Source organism: Triticum aestivum, chromosome 2A (genome assembly GCF_018294505.1).
Source record: "Triticum aestivum cultivar Chinese Spring chromosome 2A, IWGSC CS RefSeq v2.1, whole genome shotgun sequence".
Lineage (NCBI taxonomy): Eukaryota > Viridiplantae > Streptophyta > Magnoliopsida > Poales > Poaceae > Triticum > Triticum aestivum.
Window position 1 is genome coordinate 508,406,998 of NC_057797.1, and position 18,256 is coordinate 508,425,253.

The window sequence follows — 18,256 nt, forward strand, 5'->3', positions numbered from 1 at the left end:
ACGAGAGAAACGCGCATCGCTCGGCCCCTGACCTCCCACTGTAACCGGGAACTCCCTGAAAGTTTCCTCCCCCTTGCTTCTACCATGGTTTTTTCTGTCATGGACGGCCCAAAGAATGTCATTCAGCTGCGTCTCTGGCCCGCCCAGGACAAAAAGCCCATTTTCTGTCATGATTTTTTGTCATAGAAGTAGGAGCCCACCACATATATGATGATACCGGGTTTTGTCACAATTATCGTCATAGAAGTGTCATATGTATGATAGAAAAAAATTCGTTCGGCCCAAAATGTCACGGATGTGTCTTTTTTTTGTAGTGCAAGCATGTCCGGAGTAGGAGGCAAGTGGATGGTCTCCTCCATCATGGAGGAGAACATCAAAAAGTTACGGGAAGCCGGATACCTGGCTGCGGATATCGCGCACCGGCTGCCAAATGCGGGGCAAATCGTCCCAACGCCCGAACCCCATGAGAGGGTAGTTTTTCTTACCCATTTTGTTCGCGGACTGGGATTTCCTCTCCACCCGTTTGTTCGCGGGCTCATGTTCTACTATGGGCTGGATTTTCATGATCTGGCCCCCAATTTCATCCTCAACATCTTGGCGTTTATCGTCGTGTGTGAGGCCTTCCACCGCATCAAGCCCCACTTCGGCCTATGGCTGAAAACCTTCAATGTTAAACCGAAGGTGGTGGGTGGTCAGCAAGCAGAGTGCGGAGGCGCCATGGTGGGCAAGATGCCTAATGTCATCTGGCTCGAGGGCACATATGTGGATACCATAAAGGGGTGGCAATCAGGGTGGTTCTACATCACCGAGCCGTGCGACTCCAACTGGGCAGCGGCCCCCAAATTTCGATCCGGAATCCCCACGCGGCTCACCTCCTGGAAAGAGAAGGGCCTGCCCTGGGGTTCTTCAATAGAGTTGACCGGACTCCAGACCTGTATCTGGAACATGACGAGCAAGAAAATCAAGCTCGTCAACGTGGTCCAGGTCATGCTCTTCCGCCGGATCCTCCCGTATCAACGACAGGCATTCGATTTGTGGGAGTTCGACTCGGCCAAGCACCAGACGCTACGGGAGCTCTATGACACGATGCACGAGGACGTCTGGAGGGTGCTGTTCAAGGGCACCGAGATTCCTCCTTCCCTCACCGAGGACCGCGGACTCAGCGCAAAACGCCGCGCCAATCTGGTAAGTTTTTATATCTCTCAGGGTATTTATTTGCCCCGATTTAGTTATATGCAGGATATAAGCTTCTATGTCATTAACATGACTGGATAGAGACAGCGGAGCAGCTTGATTGCCAAGCCCCCCTGCCCGAAGATCCTGTAGGCGCTCTCCTAATGGAGATGCTGACTCCAGCACCTTACAAGGTGCCCATGAAGAAGACCAAGAAGAAAGCCGCAGGGACCCGAAAGGGTCTCCGGCGCAAGGTTGTGTCGGACTCATCGTCCGATGACTCCGACGCGCACTCCTCCCATGAAGACGAGGAGATGGAAGAGGAAAGTTCTCCCCCCAGCCGGGGGAGACAAGAAAAGGAAGGTCGTCCCCACCGGGGAGGCCGAAGGGTCCAAGAAGGGAAGGACCCTCTCTCCGGACTGCGCCATGACGGCCGCCGACTGCGGCGACGAGTGGCTGCCCAGGGTCAAGCCCCTCGCGAAATCGTAAGTGTCCGGGCACCATAGCACTTCGTGGTATGTTTTATTACACTGCCTCTCTTCATGCCGAACAAGATTATGCAGCCCATCCTGAGCTCATCTCGACGTACCCTTGTCGAGCGGCTCTCTGGACTCGTCGGATATGAACAGCGGTTCTCTCCCGACCGCTACCACCCCTCGCACTATGGACAATGCCAAGGTGTTGTCTCAAAAGGCACCGAGCCAAGGGGAGGTGGTTTTGGGGGCGCCTCTGTTGGGGATCGTAGCAGAAATTTAAAATTTTCTATGCATCACCAAGATCAATCTATGGAGTAATCTAGCAACAAGGGGAAGGAGAGTGCATCTACATACCCTTGTAGATCGCTAAGCGGAAGCGTTCAAGTGAACGGGGTTGATGGAGTCGTACTCGTCGTGATCCAAATCACCGATGATCCTAGCGCCGAACGGACGGCACCTCCACATTCAACACACATACGGAACGGAGACGTCTCCTACGCCTTGATCTAGCAAGGAGGAAGGAGAGGTTGAGGAAGAGAGTCCAACAGCAGCACGACGGCGTGGTGGTGATGGAGTGGCAGTTCTCTGGCAGGGCTTCGCCAAGCTCACGCGGAGGAGGAGAGGTATTGGAGGGGAGGGGTTGCGCCAGGTTCAAGGGTGTGGCCGCCCTCCCACCCCTCCAGTATTTATAGGTGGGGAGAGAGGGGGCAGCCCCCTAGATCCCATCTAGGGTTGGGGGCGGCGGCCAAGGGGGGGGAGGAGTGCCTCCCAAGTCAAGTGGAGGCCCTCCCCCTTAGGGTTTCCCCTCTCCCATGCGCATGGGCCTTGGGGGGCTGGTGCCCTTGGCCCATTAAGGTTAGGGCGCGCCCCCTACAGCCCATGCTGCTTTATTGGACGTGGTGGAACATTTTCCGGACCTCCGGACCCCTCTGGAATCCTCCGGAACCTTCCGGAAGCTTCCCGGTACAATACCGGAAAAATCTGAACTTTTCCCGGAACCCGAACAACAACTTTCTATATATAAATCTTTACCTCCGGACCATTCCGGAACTCCTCGTGATGTCCGGGATCTAATCCGGGACTCCGAACAACATTCGGTAATCACATACAAGTCTTCCTAATAACCCTAACGTCATCGAACCTTAAGTGTGTAGACCCTACGGGTTCGGGAACCATGCAGACATGACCGAGACAACTCTCCGGACAATAACCAACAGCGGGATCTGGATACCCATGTTGGCTCCCACATGTTCCATGATGATCTCATCGGATGAACTACGATGTCGAGGATTCAATCAATCCCGTATTCAATTCCCGAGATTCGATCGTCGGTATCCCGATACCTTGTTCAATCTCGTTACCGGCAAGTCTCTTTACTCGTTCCGTAACACATCATACCATGATCAACTCCTTGGTCACATTGTGCACATTATGATGATGTCCTACCGAGTGGGCCCAGAGATACCTCTCCATTTACACGGAGTGACAAATCCTAGTCTCGATTCGTGCCAACCCAACAGACACTTTCGGAGATACCTGTAGTGTACCTTTATAGCCACCCAGTTACGTTGTGACGTTTGGCACACCCAAAGCATTCCTACGGTATCCAGGAGTTGCACAATCTCATGGTCTAACGAAATGATACTTGACATTAGAAAAGCTTTAGCAAACGAACTACACGATCTTGTGCCAGGCTTAGGATTGGGTCTTGTCCATCACATCATTCTCCTAATTATGTGATCCCGTTATCAACGACATCCAATGTCCATGGTCAGGAAACCGTAACCATCTATTGATTAACGAGCTAGTCAACTAGAGGCTTACTAGGGACATGGTGTTGTCTATTTATCCACACATGTATCTGAGTTTCCTATCAATACAATTCTAGCATGGATAATAAACGATTATCATGAACAATGAAATATGATATAATAATAACTAATTTATTATTGCCTCTAGGGCATATTTCCAACAGTCTCCCACTTGCACTAGAGTCAATAATCTAGTTCACATCGCCATGTGATTAACACTCACAGGTCACATCGCCATGTGACCAACATCCAAAGAGTTTACTAGACTCAATGATCTAGTTCACATCACTATGTGATTAACACTCAAGAGTTCTGGGTTTGATCATGTTATGCTTGTGAGAGAGGTTGTAGTCAACGGGTCTTGCCATATTCAGATCCCTATGTATTTCGCAAAACTCTATGTCATATCGTAGATGCTGCTACCACGTTCCACTTGGAGCTATTCCAAATTGTTGCTCCATTATACGTATCCGGTATCTCTACTCAGAGCTATCCGGATAGGTGTTAAGCTTGCATCGACGTAACTCTTTACGTTGAACTCTTTATCATCTCCATAACCGAGAAACATTTCCTCGTTCCTCTAAGGATAATTTCGACCGCTATCTGGTGATCCAGTCCTAGATCACCTTTGTACCCTCTTGCCAGACATGTGGCAAGGCACACATCAGGTGCGGTACTCAGCATGGCATACCGTATAGAGCCTATGACAAGAGCATAGGGGACGACCTTCGTCCTTCCTCTTTCTTCTGTCGTGGTCAAGCTTTGAGTCTTACTCAACTTCATACCTTACAACTCAGGTAAGAACCCCTTCTTTGACTAATCTATTTTGAACTCCTTCAAAAAGATGTCAAGGTGTGCTTTCTTTGAAAGTATCATCAGGCATCTTGATCTATCTCTATAGATCTTGATGCCCAATTTGTAAGCAGCTTTATCCAGGTCTTCCTTTGAAAAACACTCTTCAAACAACCGTTTATGCTTTCCAGAAATTCTACATTATTTAGGATCTACAATATGTCATCCACATATACTTATCACAAATGTTGTAGTGCTCCCACTCACTTTCTTGTAAATACAAGTTTCTAGCAAACATTGCATAAACCTAAAAGCTTTGATCACTCTATCAAAGCATATATTCTGACTCCGAGATGCTTGCTCTAGTCCATAGAAGGATCGCTGGAGCCAGCATACCTTTTAGCATCCTTAGGATCGACAAAACTTTGATTGTATCACATACAACTCTTTCTTACGAAAACTGGTAAGAAAACTTGTTTTGACATCCATCTGTCAGATTTCATAATCGAAAAATACAGCTAATGCTAACATGATTCTGACGGACTTAAGCATCGCTACGGGTGAGAAATTCTCATCGTAGTCAACTCCTTGAACTTGTGAAAAGACTCTTTCCCACAAGTCGAGCTTCATAGACGGTAACATTACCGCCCACGTCCGTCTTCTTCTTAAAGATCCATTTATCTCAATGGCTTGCCGATCATCGGGCAAGTCCACCAAAGTCCATACTTTGTTCTGATATATGGATCCTATCTCGGATTTCATGGCTTCTAACCATTTGTCGGAATACGGGCCCACCATCGCTTCTCCATAGCTCGTAGGTTCATTGTTGTCCAACAACATGATATCTGAGACAGGATTACCGTACCACTCAGGAGTAGTACATATCCTTGTCGACCTATGAGGTTCGATAGCAACTTGATCCGAAGCTTCATGATCACTATCATTAACTTCCTCTTCAACAGACGTAGGCGCCACAGAAAACATCTTTCTGTGTTGCATCACTCTCTGGTTGAAATAAAGGTTCGACAACCTCATCAAGTTCTATCTTCCTCCCACTCAATTCTTTCGAGAGAAACTCCTTCTCGAGAAAGGACCCGTTCTTAGCGACAAACAATTTGCCCTCGGATCTGAGATAGAAGGTGTACCCAACTGTCACCTTTGGGTATCCTATGAAGATGTGTTTGTCCGCTTTGGGTTCGAGCTTCTCCGGCTGAAGCCTTAAGCATCGTAGCCCCAAACATTATGAAACGACAACTTTGGTTTCTTGCCAAACCAATGTTCACACGATGTCGTCTCAACGGACTTAAATGGTGTCCTATCTAAAGTGAATGCAGCTGTCTCTAACGCATAACCTCAAAATGAAAACGGTAGATTGGTAAGAGACATCATAGATCGCACCATATCTCATAGGGTTCGATTACGACGTCCGGACACACCATTACCTTGTGGTGTTCCAGGTGGCTTCAACTGTGAAACAATTCCACAATGTCTTAAGTGATTGCCAAACTCATAACTCAGAAATTCTCATCGATCAGATCGTAGGAATTTGATCTTCTTGTTATGATGGTTCTTAACTTCACTCTGAAATCGCTTGAACTTTTCAAATGTTTTAGACTTGTGCTTCATTAAGTAAATATACCTATATCTACTCAAATCGTCAGTGAAGATGAGAAAATAGCGATATCCACCGCACGCTTCAATTCTCATTGGATCACACGCATCAGCATGTATGATTTCCAACAAGTCACTTGCCCGTTTCATTGTACCTGAAAACGGGGTCTTAGTCATCCTGCCCATGAGGCATGGCTCGCATGTGTCAAGTGATTCAAAATCAAGTGACTCCAAACATCCATCGACATGGAGTTTCTTCATGCATCTTACGCCAATATGACCTAAGCGGCAGTGCCACAAGAAAGTGGTACTATCATTATTAACTCTACATCTTTTGGCGTGAACATGTGTATTACCACGACCGAGATTCAATGAACCATTCACATAGGGTGCATGACCATGAAAGGTATTATTCATGTAAACAGAATAACCATTATTCTCTAACTTAAATGAATAACCGTATTGCAATGAACATGATCTAATCATATTCATGCTCAACGTAGACACCTGATAACATTTATCTAGGTTCAATACTAATCCCGAAGGCAGATGGAGCGTGCGATGGTGATCTCATCAACTTTGGAAACACTTCCAACACACATCGTCACCTCGCCCTTAGCCAGTCTCCGTTTAGTCCGTAGCTTTTGCTTCAAGTCACCAATAATAGCAACTGAACCGGTATCCAATACCCAGGTGCTACCAGGAGTACTAGTGAGGTACACATTAATAACACGTATATACTTTGTTGAAGTTGCCAGCCTTCTTATCTACCATGCATTTGGGGTAATTCCGCTACCAGTGACCGTTCCCCTTACAATAGAAGCACTTAGTCTCGGGTTTGGGTTCAACCTTGGGTTCCTTCACTGGAGCGGCAACTGGTTTGCCATCCATGAAGTTTCCCTTCTAGCCCTTGCCCTTCTTGAAACCAGTGGTCTTGTTAAACCATCAACACTTGATGCTCCTTCTTGATTTCTACCTTTTGCGGTCTTAAGCACCGCGAACAGCTCCGGGATCAACTCCATCCCTTGCATGTCATAGTTCATCACGAAGATCTAGTAGCTTAGTGATAGTGGCTAGAGAACTCTATCAATCACTATCTTATCTGGAAGTTTAACTCCCACTTGATTTAAGTGATTGTAGCACCCAGACATTCTGAGCACATGCTCACTAGCTGAGCTATTCTCCTCCATCTTGTTGGCAAAAGAACTTGTCAGAGGTCTCATACCTCTCAACACGGGCATGAGCCTGAAATCCCAATTTCAGCTCTTGGAACATCTCATATGTCTTATGGCGTTCAAAACGTCATTGGAATCCCGATTCTAAGCCGTAAAGTATGGTGCACTAAACTATCAAGTAGTCATCAGGATGTGTCTGTCAGGTGTTCACAACATCCACAGACGACGTTGTAGGGGTTTGCACATCGAGCGGTGCATCAAAGACGTAAGCCTTCTGTGTAGCAGTGAGGACACTCCTCGGACTACGGACCTAGTCCGCATCATTGCTTACAATATCTTTCAACTTAATCTTTCTCTAGGAACGTATTGAAACAGGGAGCTACAACGTGAGCTATTTATCTACAACATATTTGCAAAGACAATTTAGACTATGTTCATGATAATTGAGTTCATCTAATCAAATTATTTAATGAACTCCCACTCAGATAGACATCCCTCTAGTCATCTAAGTGAAACATGATCCGAATCGACTAGGCCGTGTCCGATCATCACGTGAGACGGACTAGTCATCAACGGTGAACATCTCATGTTGATCGTATCTTCTATACGACTCATGTTCGACCTTTCGGTCTTCCGTGTTCCGAGGCCATGTCTGTACATGCTAGGCTCGTCAAGTCAACCTAAGTGTTTCGCATGTGTCCCGAGGCCATGTCTGTACATGCTAGGCTCGTCAACACCCGTTGTATTCGAACGTTAGAATCTATCACACCCGATCATCACGTGGTGCTTCGAAACAACGAACCTTCGCAACGGTGCACAGTTAGGGGGAACACTTTTCTTGAAATTTTAGTGAGGGATCATCTTATTTAAGCTACCGTCGTTCTAAGCAAATAAGATGTAAAACATGATAAACATCACATGCAATCAAATAGTGACATGATATGGCCAATATCATTTTGCTCCTTTTGATCTCCATCTTCGGGGCTCCATGATCATCGTTGTCACCGGCATGACACCATGATCTCCATCATCATGATCTCCATCATCGTGTCTTCTTGAAGTTGTCTCGTCATCTATTACTTCTACTACTATGGCTAACGCTTTAGCAATAAAGTAAAGTAATTACATGACGTTTATGTTGACACGCAGGTCATAAATAAATTAAGACAACTCCTATGGCTCCTGCCGGTTGTCATACTCATCGACATGCAAGTCGTGATTCCTATTACAAGAACATGATCAATCTCATACATCACATATATCATTCATCACATCCTTTTGGCCATATCACATCACAAGGCATATGCTGCAAAAACAAGTTAGACGTCCTCTAATTGTTGTTGCAAGTTTTTACGTGGCTGCTATAGGTTTCTAGCAAGAACGTTTCTTACCTACGCCAAAACCACAACGTGATATGCCAATTTCTATTTACCCTTCATAAGGACCCTTTTCATCGAATCCGATCCGACTAAAGTGGGAGAGACAGACACCCGCTAGCCACCTTATGCAACTAGTGCATGTCAGTCGGTGGAACCAGTCTCACGTAAGAGTACGTGTAAGGTCGGTCCGGGCCGCTTCATCCCACGATGCCGCCGAATCAAGATAAGACTAGTAACGGCAAGTAAATTGACAATATCGACGCCCACAACTACTTTGTGTTCTACTCGTGCATAGAAACTACGCATAGACCTAGCTCTAATACCACTGTTGGGGATCGTAGCAGAAATTTAAAATTTTCTACGCATCACCAAGATCAATCTATGGAGTAATCTAGCAACGAGGGGAAGGAGAGTGCATCTACATACCCTTGTAGATCGCTAAGCGGAAGCGTTCAAGTGAACGGGGTTGATGTAGTCGTACACTTCATGATCCAAATCACCGATGATCCTAGCGCCGAACGGACGGCACCTCCGCGTTCAACACACATACGGAACGCAGACGTCTCCCATGCCTTGATCCATCAAGGAGGAAGGAGAGGTTGAGGAAGAGAGTCCAACAGCAGCACGACGGCGTGGTGGTGATGGAGTGGCAGTTCTCCGGCAGGGCTTTGCCAAGCTCACGCGGAGGAGGAGAGGTATTGGAGGGGAGGGGCTGCACCAGGTTCAAGGGTGTGGCTGCCCTCCCACCCCTCCACTATTTATAGGTGGAGAGAGAGGGGGCTGGCCCCCCTAGATCCCATCTAGGGTTGGGGGCGGCGGCCAAGGGGGGGAGGAGTGCCTCCCAAGTCAAGTGGAGGCCCTTCCCCTTAGGGTTTCCCCTCTCCCATGCGCATGGGCCTTGGGGGGGCTGGTGCCCTTGGCCCATTAAGGTTAGGGTGCGCCCCCTACAGCCCATGCTGCTTTATTGGACGTGGTGGTACATTTTCCGGACCTCCGGACCCCTCCGGAATCCTCCGGAAGCTTCCCGGTACAATACAGGAAAAAACCAAACTTTTCCCGGAACCCGAACAACAACTTTCCATATATAAATCTTTACCTCCGGACCATTCCGGAACTCCTTGTGACGTCCGGGATCTCATCCGGGACTCCGAACAACATTCGGTAATCACATACAAGTCTTCCTAATAACCCTAGCGTCATCGAACCTTAAGTGTGTAGACCCTACGGGTTCGGGAACCATGCAGACATGACCGAGACAACTCTCCGGCCAATAACCAACAGCGGGATCTGGATACCCATGTTGGCTCCCACATGTTCCACGATGATCTCATCGGATGAACCACGATGTCGAGGATTCAATCAATCCCGTATTCAATTCCCTTTGTCCAGCGGTATTGTACTTGCCCGAGATTCGATCGTCGGTATCCCGATACCTTGTTCAATCTCGTTACCGGCAAGTCTCTTTACTCGTTCCGTAACACATCATCCCGTGATCAACTCCTTGGTCACATTGTGCACATTATGATGATGTCCTACCGAGTGGGCCCAGAGATACCTCTCCGTTTACACGGAGTGACAAATCCCAGTCTCGATTCGTGCCAACCCAACAGACACTTTCGGAGATACCTGTAGTGTACCTTTATAGCCACCCAGTTACGTTGTGACGTTTGGCACACCCAAAGCACTCCTACGGTATCCGGGAGTTGCACAATCTCATGGTCTAAGGAAATGATACTTGACATTAGAAAAGCTTTAGCAAACGAACTACAAGATCTTGTGCTAGGCTTAGGATTGGGTCTTGTCCATCACATCATTCTCCTAATTATGTGATCCCGTTATCAACGACATCCAATGTCCATGGTCAGGAAACCGTAACCATCTATTGATCAATGAGCTAGTGAACTAGAGGCTTACTAGGGACATGGTGTTGTCTATGTATCCACACATGTATCCGAGTTTCCTATCAATACAATTCTAGCATGGATAATAAACGATTATCATGAACAATGAAATATGATATAATAATAACTAATTTATTATTGCCTCTAGGGCATATTTCCAACAGCCTCGAGGCGACTTCCCGGACCCTGGGTACCAAGGGAGCGAGGCCCCTACAGGCTCTGAGTTCGGCCCCCAACCGGACACTACGCAGGAACCTTCGATGGTTCTGGACTCCGGCAGGCGGTCCCCCGTTAAGGGGGGCCAACCATCTGTGCCGGTGTCCTCTGTCCAACCAGAGGCACCGGACAACTTGCTGGAAGCGCTTCGCAGCGCTTCCATAGATGAAGAGCACCGCACTATTATGAGTGCGATGGTCGAGAAGGTTCAGTCTGCCAAAAATGGACTGACCGAAGCTTGCGCCAGCCTCCTAACAGGCTTTGAGGTAAGCAATCAAAATATAAGAAAATATTACCACATAGATAGTAGCCCTTGATGGTCTGTTCGGTGTTCGCGAGGAAAAGCCGAATAGAGGATCAAATGATAACTCAAGAGTCTAATTAGAGTATGTCTATGTGTATGTACAAGCTTCACTATTGACCGCTGCCACACGTACTGCGGAGGTCTCTGCGCTGAAGCAGGACCTGAAGCGGTCCGAGGACGAGCTCGGCCTTACCAAGAGGCAGCTCGAAGAGAGCAAAGGTAAGGAATACCCCTGTCTATATAGTTAAAAAGAAGTTCGGGAGTAAAGTAATAGGATCATCATGGATTTGTCAGGGGCCATGACTCGAGGTGGCGACCCTGAGGAAGGCGTTGTCCGAGGCTGAAGACAAAGCGGCCAAAGAATGCATTGAACGGGAGAAACAAGAAGCCCGAGTAGGCGAGGTGCAGCAAGAGCTCGAGGCTCTCGCCAAAAAGCACGAGTCCTTGGAGCTTGACTCCAAGACGCGAGAGTCCGAGCTCGCGCAGGCGCTTGAAAGCGTCCAGAGCGCCAAGGCCGAAGCCCACAAGGCCCTCCAGGAGATTAACGCGGTGAAGAAGATAGCAGCGAGTAAGGCATTCATTATGCAAAGCAAGCACGTGAAGGAGACTTTCCTTTTTCTTACCCGAGTTCGGAGCTCTCCAGGAGCGTTTGCAGATCTTCCCCACAGCGTACTGGATGCCACGGAGTTTTACCGGGCTGAGGAGGGGAGCTCAACGAAGAAGTTGTTCTGGTCTTAGTATACTGGGACCGAACACCCCGTGCCCTTGAGCGACCAGCTGAAGCAGTTGGTCGAACTTCACAAGGCGGCCGAACAGGCCATGAGGGGCCTTATAGTCTGGATGTGGCCTGGCGAGCCCCTGTCGGGCAGCTACTTCGGTCTGGTGAGGCAGCTTGTGGAAGCATGCCCATGGCTTGAAGTCATCAAGCGGTCCGTCTGCATCGAGGGTGCACGCAAGGCTTTTTCCCGGGCGAAGGTGCACTGGGCGAAGCTGGACGCCGTGAAGCTGGTGAAGGAGGGGCTGCCAGAGGACAAGGAGCATCGTTGCCCCGAGAATTACTATGAGAGTGTCCTGAAGGGTTCCTGCTTAGTGGCAGATGAGTGTGCCAAGGATGTAATTTTTGAATGAACATGCTCGTGTGATCCTGTAATATGAAACGAGTTCGTTTGCGCCATGCGACGCTTTCTTAATTTAAAATATTACCTTCTGTGCAACCATTTATAAAATCTGAGAGTTGGACAGTCGTTGGCTTCTATCCCCATGTAACTAGTACTGGGGTGTTCGGGATAAACCTGAACACTCTTTACCCCAATTTTGGGTCCTTCAAGGGAGGTGTTCGGTGCAATGAACCAGGCAATCGGACTATAATGCTTTATCACTCTCACTTAGCCATAGAAGTCTATGATTTTACATTTTTGGCGAAGCCCCTGGTATTCGGAGGGCCGAATTTGGGGCGCTATACACGCCTAAGCCGGACAAGGCCGAGTCCTCACCCGAAGCGGAAAAAGTCTTTAAGGACTTGAGACCTCTCGAATAGCGACCAGTCTCTCGCCTTATCATGACAGTCAGTTTTTGGCTTTCTCTACAAAGGTGCTCATCCGGAAGAACCGGGACACAATCACAGTAGTTCTCCCACCGCTACCTTAGCCGATATAGCGGAATGTAAGGTACCAAAGCATGGGAGCCGGGCAACCCAACATTTAACCAAAGACATGATTCGGAGCTGATGCATATAATGCTATAAGTTCAGGGTGCCACACTGTCGGAAGTGTTCGGACTTCTTGTGCCATATTATGGGGTAAACGAGGACCCCTGGCGAACTGATCATACCCACATGTGCGGGTGCGGATTGTCGTAAATGGACATATAAGAGAAAGAGAAAAACTTAAATAATGCAATGACAGATTAATGATATGCATTGTTATTTAAATGATACGTTGAAGCGTACTTGGTACAAGTAGTGCAATAAGCATAAAGTAGGCCAATTCGAAATGTCCTATCCCAGGGCAAGCTATGCATAAATAGTGAAAAGTGGGTATATCAATTATTACTAGAGACCACCTGGCGGTTCCCGTGTTCACCTTAGCTTCTTGCCGTCTTGGATGTTGCTTCTGGAATGTGTCCGGCAATCGTACTGCCGCAAAGGGCTTCCAGAGAGTTAGGCCCTGAAAGAGAAAAGGAATGTCAAAGGTATACAGCCCCTAGTGTGGTTAAGCCACAATGCAGGGCGTGTCCTGATCATGCCCCCGCCTATGTCCATGGTATTTTCAATGCGTAGTTATGTACGTGCTACACAGATTTTGTCGCTTCACTGGGACTGGGACGGGGGCCGAATTGCTAGGCGAGCTCTGATCGTGCCAGGTGATCCTGTTGCAGCTTGTTCCGGACTCGCTTGAAGGTGTCCGGGGGCCGTGACGCCGAATGAGTGGTCTGCCTAAATAGGTTGCTTTGTGCTTCTGCTGCAAGGGCCGCAGTGTGCTCTTCCGTACGGAGCGAGCGTTCTGTGTTTCCATTTACTGCTATGACCTCGCGAGGTCCTGGCATCTTGAGCTTGAGGTATGCGTAATGCGGCACTGCATTGAATTTTGCAAATGCTGTCCGTCTGAGCAGTGCATGATAGCCACTTCAAAACGGGACGATGTTGAAGATTAATTCTTCGCTTCGGAAGTTGTCCGGTGATCCGAAGACCACTTCCAGTGTGATTGAGCCTGTGCAATGGGCCTCTACACCTGGGATGATGCCTTTAAAGGTGGTTTTGCTGGGTTTGATCCTCGAGGGATCGATACCCATTTTTCGCACTGTATCCTGATAAAGCAGGTTTAGGCTGTTGTGCCGTCCATAAGGACTCGAGTGAGGTGAAATCCGTCAATGATGGGGTCTAGGACCAGTGCGGCGGATCCGCCATGATGGATGCTAGTGGGGTGGTCCCTGTGATCGAAGGTGATCGGACAAGCATACCATGGGTTGAACTTTGGGGCGATGGGCTCCATCACATAGACGTCCCTTAGTGCACGCTTCCGCTCCCTCTTAGGAATGTGGGTTGCGTATATCATGTTCATCGTCTTCACTTGTGGGGGAGACCCCTTCTGTCCTCCTGTGTTCGGCGTCCGGGGCTCCTCCTCGTCATCGCTATGCAGCCCCTTGTCCTTGTTCTCGACATTTAACTTGTCGGCCTGCTTGAACACCCAGCATTCTTTGTTGCTGTGATTGGCTGGCTTGTCGGGGGTGCCGTGGATTTGACACGAGCGATCTAGTATGCGATCCAGACTGGACGGAGCCGTAGTATTTCTTTTAAATGGCTTTTTCCGCTGACCGAATCTAGAGCCTCTGAATCCAGCATTGACTATCGTATCTTCGGTGTTATCGCTGTTATTGCGGCGCTTTGGTCTGTTACGACGCTGCCTACCATTGACATCTTTGGTATCCGAGGTATCCGGATTCCTCGATGTGTTGTTGCTGTGAGCCAGCCAGCTATCCTCGCCCGCGCAAAAGCGGGTCATAAGTGTTGTGAGGGCTGTTATGGACTTCGGCTTCTCCTGGCCGAGGTGGCGGGCGAGCCATTCGTCGCGGATGTTATGCTTGAATGCCGCTAGGGCCTCTACATCCAGACAATCTACGATTTGGTTTTTCTTAGTCAGGAACCATGTCCAGAATTGTCTGGCCGATTCCCCTGGCTGTTGGGTTATGCGGCTCAAGTCATCAGCATCTGGTGGCCGCACATAAGTGCCCTTGAAGTTGTCAAGGAATGCATCTTCCAGATCCTCCCAACTGTCGACCGAATCTGTTGGCAAGCTGTTCAACCAATGTCGAGCTGATCCTTTGAGTTTTAGTGGGAGGTACTTGATGGCGTGTAGATCATCACCGCGAGCCATGTGGATGTGAAGGAGGAAGTCCTCAATCCATACAGCGGGATCTGTTGTGCCATCGTATGATTTGATATTTACGGGTTTGAAACCCTCCGGGAATTCATCATTCATAACTTCATCAGTGAAGCATAGGGGGTGTGCGGCGCCTCTGTGCCGGGTTATATCCCGATGCAGTTCGTATGAGTCTTGTCTGCTGTATTCGGCCCGACCGGATTTACTCTTGATGTATCCGACGCGACGATCATCGTCCCGTGTTGGCACGCATGCCCGTGTCCCGTATATTGACCTTGCGATTTTTGCCCTACTGTCCAATATGTCTCGCAGGTCCTCTGTGTAACCCCGGGTCTTAGTATTTTTGATTGAGTGGCGATGTGGTGCGGGTTGAACTTCAGGCTGAAACGCCTCTCTGGCTCGGCCGCGTAGTGGCCGGTCAGCCGCATCGTACACTGGTGAATGAGGTTTCAATGCTTCCTCCTTGAGGTGATGTAGCAACCTGCGTTTTGGGTAATTCTTGGACGGGCGCTCGAGTTCATGCTCCTCGGCCGCAAGGACTTTAGTCCACCTGTCTGCTAGCAAGTCTTGATCATCTTGAAGCTATTTCTGCTTTTTCTTCAGGCTATTGCCGTGGTCATAAGCCGGCGCTTGAAGCGCTCTTGCTCGACGGGGTCCTCAGGCACGATAAACTCGTCGTCGTCGAGGCTCGCCTCGTCTTCGGAGAGAGGCATGTAATTGTCCTCCTCCAGTTCTCCATTTGCTGCCTGCTCTGGAGGACTAGCTTGTTCGTCTTCCAGCTCTACATCGTGCTGGAGGGGATTGTTGTTGTCTTCGGCGCTATCCGGAGTGTTATTATCTCCTGTGCCAGTATCACTGCTCTTGCTGTGGCGGGACTTAGAACGGCACCGCTGACGTCGGCGCTTGGGTGGCTTCTTGGAGGGGTCATCCTCCGCTGTCTCGTCGCCATTGCCTTCTTTGGGGGTGTCCACCATGTATATATCATATGATGAGGTGGCAGTCCAGCGCCCTAAGGGCGGTGGTTCCTGTTCGTCTCCTGCATCGTCGTCCATACCGTCGATGTCTTCGGAGTCGAAGTCGAGCATGTCTGTTAAGTCGTCGACAGTGGCTACTAAGTGGGTGGTGGGTGGGCAGCGAATTTCTTCGTCGTCCGCAACTCATTCTAGCCGGACATAGTTCGGCCAAGGTTCTCCTGACAGGGAGAGAGACCTCAATAAATTTAGCACATCTCCGAAAGGTGAGTGCTGAAAGATATCCGCGAAGGTGAAATCCATGACCGGCGCCCAGTCGGATTCAACAGGCACAGATGTAGGCGGCTCGGAGTCCGTGGCCGGGGATAAATCCAGTGGTTCGGCGACACGGCTCTCGAAAGGGGTGAAGTCAGTATCTGGCTCTATCGCTGCTGAGAGTGCGGCCTCTATGGCGGGGTCTATCCCTCCACTCTCGAATGGTGCGATTTGCTCCGGATTAACGGCCGGAGTAGCTGCGGATGCGATCTCCCGAACACTGTCTGACGACAGAGTTACGTCTTGCTCATCGCGACTGTGCGGCGCGTTCGGCATGGGCTCAAATCCGTCGAAGATCAAGTCTTCGCGGATGTCGGCCGTGTAGTTCAAGTTTCCAAATCTGACCAGATGGCCAGAGGCGTAGCTCTCGATCTGCTCCAGATGGCCAAGCGAATTGGCCCGCAATGCGAAGCCGCTGAATATGAAGATCTGTCCGGGGAGGAAAGCCTCACCCTGGACCACATCGCTAGCGATGATCGAAGGAGCCATCAAGCCTTATGGTGATGACATAGTGGAACTCTCAATGAAAGAACCAATGTCGGTGTCAAAACCGGCGGATCTCGGGTAGGGGGTCCCGAACTGTGCGTATAAGGCGGATGGTAACAGGAGGCAGGGGACACGATCTTTACCCAGGTTCGGGCCCTCTTGATGGAGGTAATACCCTACGTCATGCTTGATTGTTCTTGATGATATGAGTATTACAAGAGTTGATCTACCATGAGATCAAAGAGGCTAAACCCTAGAAGATAGCCTATGGTATGCTTGTCTGTTGTCCTATGGACTAAAACCCTCCGGTTTATATAGACACCGGAGGGGGCTAGGGTTACAGAAGGTCGGTTACAAAGGAGGAGATATACATATCCGTATTGCCTAGCTTGCCTTCCACGCCAAGGAGGGTCTCATCCAGACACGAGCCGAAGTCTTCAATCTCGTATCTTCATAGTCCAACAGTCCGGCCAAAGGATATAGTCCAGCTGTCCGGAGACCCCCTAATCCAGGACTCCCTCAGGACCCGATGCACTAGGTATGACACCTAGATCGGATATGAACTCCTTCATCCAGACTCCTTCATTTGCTGCTTATGTAGAGTATAAGGCTTGGAGGGTAAGAAGTCTCTCCTAGGGATAAGGCAGGAGAGTATAAGGCTTGGAGGGTAAGAAGTCTCTCCTAGAGATAAGGCAGAATAGTATAAGGCTTGGAGGGCAAGAAGTCTCCTAGAGATAAGGCAGCAGATGATTACAAACCAAAGTTTAGCAAATACAAAGATACACCTATATACTCTAACAGGCAGGAAGCCACGTCGATGCGTGGTGAGAGCCCCTCGAGCGCCTTGAGGACCTCGCGAACGCCCTGATGCGCGCACATACAAACCCGTTTCTCTTCTCCAATGGCGGTTATGCGTCTCCCAACTCCGGCAGTTCAGACAGCGCCTCTCGATTTGACGCTGATTGATTTTTGTGAAAATGGAATGAGTCTACGAGAGAGACGGAGGTGGATTTCCAACCGAGTCAATAAGAGAGAACGTGGTGGACGAACGTGAAGGGGAACATAGCATGCAATTTCAAAAAAATTCCTACGATCACGCAAGATCTATCTAGGAGATGCATAGCAATGAGACGGGGAGAATGTGTCCACGTACCCTTGTAGACCGAAAGCAGAAGCGTTATGTTAACACGGTTGATGTAGTCGAATGTATTCACGATCCAACCGATCCAAGTACCGTACGTACGACACCTCCGTGTTCTTGGGAGAGTTCCATAGAGTGTCGAGGGAGAGTTCCGTCAGCACGGCGGCGTGGCAACGGTGATGGTGATGTGATCCGCGCAGGGCTTCGCCTAAGCACTACGACTCTATGACCAGAGGAGTAAACTGTGGAGGGGGCACCACACACGGCTAAGAAACAACTGTTGTGTCTTTGGGGTGCCCCATGCCCACGTATATAAAGGAGGGGTGAGGAGGAGGCCGGCCAAGGGGGGCACGCCAAGAGGGATGGAGTCCTACCAGGACTCTGTTCCTAGTAGGATTCGGCCCCCCTTTCCTTCCAACGGAGAGGGGGAAAGGGGAAGGGAGAGAGAGGGAGAAGGAAAGAGGGGGGCCGCGCCCCCTCCCCTTGTCCAATTCGGATTGGGCAAGGGGGGGGGCGCCTCCTCCCGTAGCCTGCCTCCTCTCCTCCACTATAGCCCATTAAGCCCATTAACTTTCCCGGGGGTTCCGGTAGCCTCCCGGTACCCCAAAAAATCCCCGAACCTTATCG